Source organism: Camelus ferus, chromosome 5 (genome assembly GCF_009834535.1).
Source record: "Camelus ferus isolate YT-003-E chromosome 5, BCGSAC_Cfer_1.0, whole genome shotgun sequence".
NCBI lineage: Eukaryota > Metazoa > Chordata > Mammalia > Artiodactyla > Camelidae > Camelus > Camelus ferus.
In genome coordinates, this window is record NC_045700.1 from 68214872 (window position 1) to 68225505 (window position 10634).

Genomic DNA, 10634 nt, shown 5'->3' on the forward strand with positions numbered 1-10634 from the left:
ATTGCAAACTTAAAACCAAAAGCTTATTTATAAAAGGGAACATTTACATAAACTTACTATGTGCCAGTCACTGTGTTAAGCATTTGCATATAACAACACATTTAATCTTCACAGCATCTCTGTGAGACAGGTCCTATTATTATCACCATTCTACAGATGAGAAAATTGAGATGCAGAGTGGTGGAACAACATGCTGAAGTTTACTAACTAGTAAGTGGCAGAGCCTCAATTCAAATCCAGAAATTTAGCACCAGAGTCATGCTTTCGACCTCTTTTCTCTACTGTCTCTATTATAAAAATATGTGAAAATTCATATAAACATATACATTCATAAATGTTCAAAAGAGATGAACAGAGAGTTAGCACACAAAGAAATAAATTCTATAAATAATTTCATTAAAAGTCACAGTGTTTTCTGAAATTAGAGAAACACAAATGAGAATCCATTTGGTGAGCTTCTCAAATTAGTAAATGTGAGAAAGGTCAATTTCACAAACGATATGGGAAAACAGACATACTTTCCATGGCTGTTGGCACAGCAAATTGAAGCTTTCTGGAGAACAACTTGGTAGGAGGTTACAGGAGCTTCCTAATCATAACTAGCTTCCTTTTCATGCAGGAATTCCATTTTTTGAAAAATATGTAAAAAGTGACTTAATAGAGAAATAAATACATGATATCTTACACAAATATATTGTTGTATATAATAGTAAAAATTTAATAATCACTCAGATGCACTGCAAAAGGGCAACAGCTCAACGAGCAATAGCATGTTAAGAACATGGAACAATCCAGCAGGTATTAAACATAAATATGTGAGCTTTATCAACATAGAGAAATGTGTGAGTGGGAAAAAAAATCAGAAAATAATATAGACCCAAATATCTAATATCCTGATTGAACTATGAAAAAACCTTTATGTGTAATTTACTCAAAGTCTAGAAAAAAAGTGATGGATGTAGGAGCTGAAATTTACTAGTGTGTGTTGGCTTCTTTATCAGTCTTCTGTTACTTAAATTCTCATTGGCTCACTCTCTTGTTTATGTCAAAACAAACATAGGAAATAAGGGAACACATTTCAGAAGTGGGTCAATATTATATCTAAGTGGAATTACTCCACACATCTCTGATGTGATCCCACATGGAGCTGCCTGGGAACCCCATCTGATAGAAAACACTAGGAGAAGGCACATGGGGAATTAAAAAAAACACAAAAACCAAGAAGTAAATGCATGTAAGGTCAGAAAAATAGTCTGAGCATTCATCATTCTTGGCTGAAACATACATCCGAGAACAACCCCACCCGTAACTAAGTCACAAAAATGGTCTGCCAAAATAAAAAAGGAAAATAGCAGCATATGCTGGAAATTTTGCTGTTTTTATGATATGCAGAGAGACATTTTCTTTCCTATATTCCCTTCCTTCACACTGCTGAGAATCCAGCTTTCTCTTTGCTGCGATTTCAGACTTTTTCTGGGCAAACGTTCGATTTCTTTTTCACCCTGCTTAGTGATCTTCAGCATCCAGGCTGAAGGTGTCTGATATTTCAAAAATATACTTGGTTCACCAGAGCCTCTGTTTCCATTTAACTTCCCCCCTCCCTACCGCCACCATCCACCATTTACTGGATGTTCTACATATAGTCAGATTTGCTTCAGTTGGTGTCATTATGAATATTAAAAATAGAGTTTCAGATGAAAACACATATACTTCTCCGTGCTGTACATTTCTCCGAGACGCACAACACTGCATAATTTCTCAAATGCAACCCTGCTTTCATCTTGCCAGCAATTTGGCAGTTTGCAAAATTACTGCTCTGAATTTGTTTTCTTGGTAATCTTGCAGTCCATTTGTTCTGCCTTAATACTAAAAATCTATGTAAGATCTTGACCTCCATATGCCATCCACCAGTAGATTTACCCTTTTCTTGAAAATTTTCTTTTACACTAAGATGAGAAAAAAAGCATTTCATGACTTGTTAAAATGTCATATGAATTAAACATTTAAGGTTAAAATCAAGGGGTCTCAAAACTTCCATAGGGTTTAACTACCTGCTGTACCTCTAAGGGATTTTTTTTTTGCTTTTTTAATTTTTATTTTTTACACTTTTTAAGTTGAAGTATAGTTAATTTACAATGTTCTGTTAGTTTCAGGTGTACAGCAAAGTGATTCAGTTATATATATATATATATATTCTTTTTCAGATTCTTTTCCATTATAGGTTATTACAAGATATTGAATATAGTTCCCTGTGCTATACAGTAGGTCCTTGCTGTTTATCTATTTTATATATAGCAGTGTGGATGTGTTAATCCCAAATTCCTAATTTATCCCTCTGCACCCTCCCCCCAACCTCCCTGCTTTCCTCTTTGGTAACCTAAGTTTGTTTTCTATGTCTGTGATTCTATTTCTGTTTGTATGTAAGTTCATTTGTATCATTTTTTTTTTAGATTCCACATATAAGTGATATCATATGATATTTGTCTTTCTCTCTCTGACTTACTTCACTTAGTATGGTGGTCTCTATGTCCATCCATGTTGCTGCAAATGGCATTATTTCATTGTTTTTTATGGCTAAGTAGTGTTCCACTGTGTGTGTGTATCTATCTATCTATCTATCTATCTATCTATCTATCTATCTATCTCACATCTTCTTTATCCAGTCATCTGTTGGTGGACATTTAGGTTGCTTCCATATCTTGGCTATTGTAAATAGTGCTGCTATAAACATTGGGGAGCATGTATCTTTTCAAATTAGAGTTCCCTCCACGTATCTGCCCAGGAGTGGGACTGCAGGATCATATAGTAACTCTATATTTAGATTTTTAAGGACTCTCCATAATGTTCTCTATAGTGATTCAGTTATACGTATACATACATATTCTTTTTCTTATTCTTTTTCATTATAGGCTATTACAAGGTATTGAATATAGTTCCCTGTGCTACACAGTAGGACCTTGTGTTTATCTATTTTATATGCAACTTTGCATTTGACATTATACTCTTTGTACACTTCAGGACAATTTTGTATATGTGTGTGTGTGTTATTTATTTATTTTTTGGCAAAGGCCATGCATTATTTCTGTAGAAAATTTAAAAGATGTAGTCCTAAGATTTATGGAGGACTTTAGCAATGATGACACCACTGACAAATGGTGTAACTTTGGAAGGAAGCTGCCTCATTTCTGGTAGATGCATCTGTACACACACACACACACACACACACACACACACTCCTCTTGGTCTGATGTGCACAGCATACATGCCCTTAATCAGCTAGATTTTGTCTCCCAGATCCTGAATCTTTGTGGGCCTCAAGCTGTTTTGCATCCTGGCCCCCCTCTTCTGTGATGTCTCAGAGCCACTCTACCTCTGAATCCTCTGTGCCAGAAAGGCTGGACTTCACTGCTGCTTCTCAGTTGTCATGGTCTACTTGAAGCTATTCTGCTGAGCCTTTCTGGAGTTTCTTCAATCTAAAGTCACCACCCTCCTCCGTATCCAACCAGAGCTGGGATTGCTGCTCTGCGATCCGTCTTCCACACCTGTCTAACTTGGTGAGCCTGACTTGCAGTCAAAAGTGCTCCAGGACTGGTGGCTTGGCCTGAAGCCAGGACTTTGTTGACTGCAGCCCAGTGTGTAGATTAATGTTCACGGAGCGCACATTCACTAACAGGCAATCAGACTTCCCAGCTGATTTCATAATTTATAGAGGAGATGGCCCTGCCCCTGTAATATACAACAGTGGCATCATGCAGATGAATCAAGAGACTGAAAAATAAATCAAGCCCCAGAACCTTTAGAGTCTCCATGGGTACCAGCTGGTCAGCGGGAGCTTTGTGATATAAATGGTAAACAGTGAATAGGAGAAGATTTATTTATTTGAACTCCAACATGTATGCATGACTTTGCATTAAGAAAGCTCTGGGGAGAATGCACCACATTTTATGGGAACAGACAAGGGGTGGAAAAAAAAGTGGTTGGGAGTGGTGATTTGGCCAATGACAATCACGGAGGGGCAATAGTTTCCTTCAACTAAGATTAAAGATCTTAATGCATGACCACAATAGACACGAATCTGAGGACAAGATGCTGCCTCATTTGGATCACTTCTACCAGTGTTGCTTTTGAAACTGTCAGCTGGACAATCCCCCCAAAGTTTTTTGTTTTTGTTTTTGTTTTGGTAAGTTCTGAGCTTTCTCAGAGAAATTATGTGCCTATGACATCACAGAATTTTATTTAATGCTTTATTTCATCAAATCAAGTAAAAATAATTAAACTTGAGAAAAGTTAAAAATTAAAATTTCTGTATGAAATTGTAGGACAAGTAAAATTTAGGATTTTCAAAAACATCAGCCTTTAAGTGAAGCAAAATCCATAGATTTTGAACAACTACCAAATGTGTTTTTTTGGTCCTAGACGTAAATCCTTTGGTACCTTCAAAAGGACAAAAAAATTTTATGAGTAGGGTGAAAATACATAATATTTATGGGATTTTTACTAAAAATCAGAACACTTGACAAAATTCTTTTAGTAATATTACAGTTTAGGGAAAAATTTTGTCTTCAAAGAATTACTGAGATTCCAGGAAATTCCAGGCACTGTGCCAGGGGCTAGACACTAAAGAAGCCCAGTGGGTCCTGCCTTTTAGAGCTTATGTCTTAGCGGGGGAGACAGAAAAAAGCAGTAAACAAATACATGAGCTAATGATAGGGTGTAATGCTTCATGTGAAGGCAATAAACAGGGTGCTGTGAGAAAGCTCGGGGGTGGGGAAAAGAAATGGTCAGGGAGGACTTATCTGAGGCAGTGACATTGGGGCTGTGATTTAAAGGGTGCAAATGAGCCAGTAATGTCCAGATGAACAGAAGACTATTCCAGGCAGAGGGGACAGTGAGTCGAGGTAATGAAAGGAGGCCATTGCTCTTAGGGCTGAAATTAGGGGAATAGAAACAGTTAGGGAGACCCTGGCCTGCTCATCTGGGATCTTAATGGCCATCACTAGGAATTTGGATTTTGCTCTAAGTGCAAAAGAAAGCCATTGAAGCGTTTTGAGTAGTACAGCGATATAATCTGATCTACATGATAATCATTATATTTTGAAGTGAATTCTTTGGCTCCTTGAGAAAAATGCATCCATTGGAGGGGACAAGAGCTGGAAGAGAGAGGCCTCAGGAGGTTATTGGGATGGTCCAAGTGAGAGGGTGGTAGCTTGATGTGGAGGGGGATAGGAAGATGGAGAGAAGTAGACAAGTTGGATGCATTTGCAGATAAAACTCACAGGACTTGGATATGGACTGAATAACTGGAAGAGACGAATCAAGGATGAAGCCTAGGTTTTTGGCCTTAATAATGGTGGAGACCGCTGATGTGCACCGTGGTGAGAAGTCTGACGGAGGAACAGGCTTGGGGAAGAGGAAGAGGATCCAGGGGATCTGAGTTGAGTCTAGGCTGAGATTCCTATTTCACCTCCAAGGGAAGCTGGTAAACAGGCAGGTGGATGTGGAGTTCAGAGGAGTCTGGGTTTGCCCTATCAATATGGAGACCATCAGTACGTGAATTTAAAGCCAAAAGTCAGAATGAATTCATGCAGGGACAGTGGGTAGATAGACAAGAAGACTGAAAGTACTTCAAAAAATAAAGGTCGGTAGAGAAAGGTCCAGGAAAGGTGGAAACTGGAAGATAAGAAATCCAAGAGTATATGGTGTGTTGGAAACAAGAGGGGAAAGTGATTAACATTGCTCCTGAGAATTCAAGTAAGACAAAGTCAGAGAAATAGTCCTTGAACTTAGTAATCTGGAAAAGAACAATTTTGGTAAAGAATGGAGCCAGACAGAAGTTAGGTGAAGAATAAATGTGAGATAAAGATCTAGGTGTGATCTGAGTAGCAACTCATCTGAGGAGTTTGGAGAAATGGAAGGTCACTGGAGGGGAAATGTGAGATCACAGAAGGCTGCAGTTTTTGTTCATTTTTAAAAAAGATATTTAATGCAGAACTGGTTAAATAAGTTATGATACATCTACACAATGGAATATACTGCTGTAAAACAGAATGAGTAAGCTATGTGAACTAACTCAGAATATGATCTCTAACGTGTACTGTTAAGTGAAAAAGATAACTGCAGAAAAATTCAAGTAGTATGCCACCTTTGTTTTCAAAAGGAGAAAATGAACATACATATTTGTATGTAGCTACACATACGCATGAAGTATTTCAAGAAGTATACACCAGAACGTGAAAAGGCTGACTGTCCACGGGAGGAGAATGAGGTCATTTGAGCTCACTGGGAAAGGGAGGCTCTCCTTTGGAAAACTTTTTGTACTTTTCAACATTTGAATGATGAGAATGCTTTGCTTTTCCAAAAATTAAATAAATAGCCTCTGCTAAAGTGTGTTTGAGCAATCAAGCAGAGAATGAGAAACCATTTGATGGTGCAGGAAAGAGAGATGATAACTAAGGAGTAACGTCTGGTGGAAGTGAGAGGAGGTGGGTATTGGAGCCCCATCTGAGCAAGGACACCATTTCCTCTGCGATAGAAGGGAACCGGCAGGTTTGTAAGTTTGATGATGGCAGGATAAGGATGTTTTGATCAGAAGGTGTTTAGTTTGTGGTTGAAGAAGGGACATCAGCTAAGACTGCAGAGAAATGGAAGTAGGAGGGAAAGTTTAATGGTCTCCAAGATGAGCTATAATCCCTGGGGAAACAGAATGTAATTTATGAGTAAAACTGGGCGGTTACAAATCGAAAGTGAAAGTAGTTAGTCTAGTTGTTTAATATTTTCCAGTCACACTGAGCTGGCCAGATGTATGTCCAACCAGGGGGTGGTCGAAGTGTTACCATTCTAGTAAGACCAAGACCAAGCAGGGCAGAGGTTTGGGATGTTAGCAAGAGAGTGACTCACAAAGGGACCTTGGGATTTACCTGGATAAACTGGAGAGTGAAGCCCAGGACCGAGGCATGTGGACAGCTAAAAGTAGGTGGTTTCAAGAGATGGGAGGCTTCCATTGCATTGATGAATTGTTGCAACGGAGGGCTCCAAAGAAAGTGCTCTAGAAGGACAGGCAAGGGTGGCCAAGAATGAGATCTGAAACGAGGGGCAACATAGATCAGAACGCAGCCAGGGGAAAAGGGGTCTGAAGCAGATGAACAAAGGGCTGGAGACCGGGAGGCCTGAACACAGGTGGACTGGGCTGCTAAATGCGGCCTCAGGATGAGAGCCTGAGGATACGCTGAAGTCCTTCACGAAGGTGGGGGAAGGGTGGTGAGTGCTGAGCCGCTCAAGTGGGTAGTCCAAGCCTTGAGTTTCATCTGAGCTGGGGTTTTAAAGGAGGAAAGAGAAATGATTTGGAAGCCACAATGGTGGGGGTGGAGGGAGGGAGGAAAGGGCTACTGCGAGGCTGACCCTCCCTGAGGGGAGGGCCTGCCCGCTCCTCAGGGGACAGTGCAGGCACAGGAGTGAGCGCTGAGAGGAGTCTGAGGAGACTGGGCACCTGCTGGGAAGGCGTGCTTCCAGAGGGCACAGTGACACCTAACTGATACTCATCTCTTTCCTTCTTGGACCTCAGTTCTTTCTCAGCCAGCCAAACACCCACACCTTTGCACCTGGAGCTAAGGCTCTTATCTTTCTACCCGGATCCCTGGCTCACTACGAATTCAGAGGTGTGCCAGGTGGAGGCCAGCCACTGCTCCCTCTTGGTTTCTGCGGGTTGAAGGACATTACCTTGCAGTTCAGTGTTCTGCGTAGTGACAGAATATAGCCCCGGGAAAAAAAGAGATTCCATGCTGTCCACATAAGGCAAGGATTATACTGACAAATTGTTGTCAAAAGTTGAACATACCCTTCTTCCCATATGCAAACAGGTACAGAAACCCTCCCTCAGGCACCTAGGCTTTTGCACAACAGGTATCCAGGCCTCTGCCCTTGCTCTGCGGTAATTAATGCACCTGATTACCTTAGGTTGCGTTGTCCCAGGTGGTGTAGACTGTAAGTGGGAGGGAGGTGGGTTAGGAATGATGAAGGGGAAGAAGAAATTATGTCTAACAATCGTTTCCCATTTCAAACCAGAAAGAGGACACAAGGAAGAAGCCATCACCACTCGTCCCTGGGAGGGTGGACTGCAGGCTGGGAGCCTTCAGGGTCCTGAGGCTCTCATCACGGGATGCCCAGGAGCCTAAGGCGCTGAAGGTTACCTGAGGAGCCTCAAGCATCAGAGTCCCCGACACTGTAAAGTTGTAGAGAGCTTGAGGGCTCGATTACCCACAAACTGGGCTCCCCTTCCAGCTAATACTTCCTGCCTGAGACAGAATGAGAACTCAGAAGGCTTTTAAAAACATACCACCTCTCCCTCTTCTTTCTGCATCCCCAAACTCCACAACTCGAATAAAATCCCAAAGAGATCACAATACCCGGCCGTTACTTGCTTTATCACTGACTTTGTTGGCTTGACTATAACTTCAACCTGAGTAAATCAAGCATCTTTGCTCCTTCCCCCAGAGCGTCCGGCTATAGTGCCAGCCATGACCTCTAGTACACAAGAGTTCATAGCTGAGTTCAGTCTCCTTCTGGATCATCTGGCTTTCTTCTCTTTCAAGATTACGGACTCATCTTTAACTGTGGCCAACTCTAGACCACTTTAAGGCCAAGTAGAGCAGGATCAGGGAGCCTTTCCTTCTTTTACCATATCCTTACCAGTCTGGGGACATTCTTGTGTGCACATAGTCTTGGCATTTCTTTCACTTCTTATTCTTTCTGACCCTTTTACTACTGCTCACAGGATATGTAGACATGGTGGGAGTTTTCTTCCCTTCCTCTTTCGGCAGTTAAACAGCTGCAGCTGGAGGGATCAGAGAACTGGATTCACTAGCATGATTAACTATAACATGTAAGAGGAAGTCAGAGGCGAGGTGCTGGCTCACAGCCATGGTTAGAACTGAAGATAGGTAAGCAATTATTAGGACAGGCTTTGGTTGGGGTAAGACAGGAGGCTAGATTTGCCACTACTAGCTCTTGATGGTTTAGGAAGAAGTCAGCTCTCCACCAGTCAGAAAACACTGGAGATGGGGAGGGAAGAGCCAGCGCAGGACTGGGCTTCTGCTGCAGGCTCCAAAAGCTGCAGGAACACGCTTGGCCTTGGGATACTCAGATAAAAGGATCCTGTGTGTTGTTTTGGTTTCCACGGACACCCTTCTGTTCCCAGGATAATAGGACTTGGTATAAATGCCTGCACAAAGGATTGAATGGCAGGATCCTGGTTCATTGCTAGGGACTGGTCATGCTGGAGAAAACATGACTCTAGACAAGAGAGTGAGAGTGATAGGAATGGCCTAAGGGGCTGGTCATCTTCCAGGGCCCACAAGGCTTTTCTCCTTAATTCCAGCACTTCCTTCAGGCAGAATGACTTAAAAAAAATACAGCAAAATTTAATGGGAGGTAATTGAGCCTTGTATCACTCCAGCGTACTCAGCCAGCTACTGCAGTGTTTGTCTGGATAGGCACGTGGAGATGCTGAGCTGGGGGGCCGCTTTGATGCTGGTGTCAACCTCTGCTAATCACAGCTGCCGACTGGCCCTGGCCCAGGGGAAGGCTGCTCTGAACAGGTGCTGCTTGAAAAACACCTCTTCTCCCCGAGGCTCTTCCCAGTGCATATAAAAGTCCTGATTACTCACTATTCATGTTCCTTTCTGTAGGTTAATTCTCTCTGATTTGGTAAAACTGGAATTTTACTGAGTGACCATGATTTTCACTGGGAGGATATGCTGGTAGAAGGGATGTATGTTGATTTCCACGTGGAATATGTGGTAAACAGCGCTTCCAACACAAGAGCTCTAAATCAGGCTTTTGCATCTAAAAATCATGTGATTCCCATTACAATCAACCGGAGCCCTACTTGTGCAGCTGTAACCAGGTGATGGTAGTATCCATTCCAGAACTAGCTCATCAGACAGCTACTTCAGTCTTCCCCCGAGAAATACTGAAATTGTACGGCTGATAAGATCACGGGTCTCAGATAGCAAAGAAAAACATGAGATGTAGTTTACTCAATCTACAGTTTGACTTTCTTCCTAGGAAAATTCAGAAAAGTCCAAAGAACTCCAGGGTCACTCTTTGATATTTGACAGTCAAGGAGTATATATTTCTATTCCAGGAGTTAGATGCATCAAGTACAAAAGCAAGGGAAAAAACTGGATATTAAAGATGACCATAACCATACCAGTATTTCCTCCAAGATTGGAAAAAAAAATAGGTACCACTTAATAACACATGATACAACTCCCACCCTTGGCAAAGCAATATTTTAAAACTAAAATTATATTGTAATTAGCCTTTCAAAAATGTGAGCACTTCAATATAGAAGTCCATTAATAATCTAACTGCTGCTGCAAAGCTTGTTCCTCCCACACGTGTAACTTAATTAAACTCAGAGCCTCTCATTCCGACCGTCAGACAGTCATGAAGAACAGGTGGCTCCCAACTTACAGATAATGCAAAGATGGAATTTGCTATGACTCCTCACGTCCGGATGAAATTATCTAAATGTCTTCCTGGTTCTTTCTTCTAGCAATTTCTATTTCAAACGCAGATCCGCTTCTCCTTGATAGGATTTAAAGTTCAGGCACTACCTAGGACAAGTCTAATGA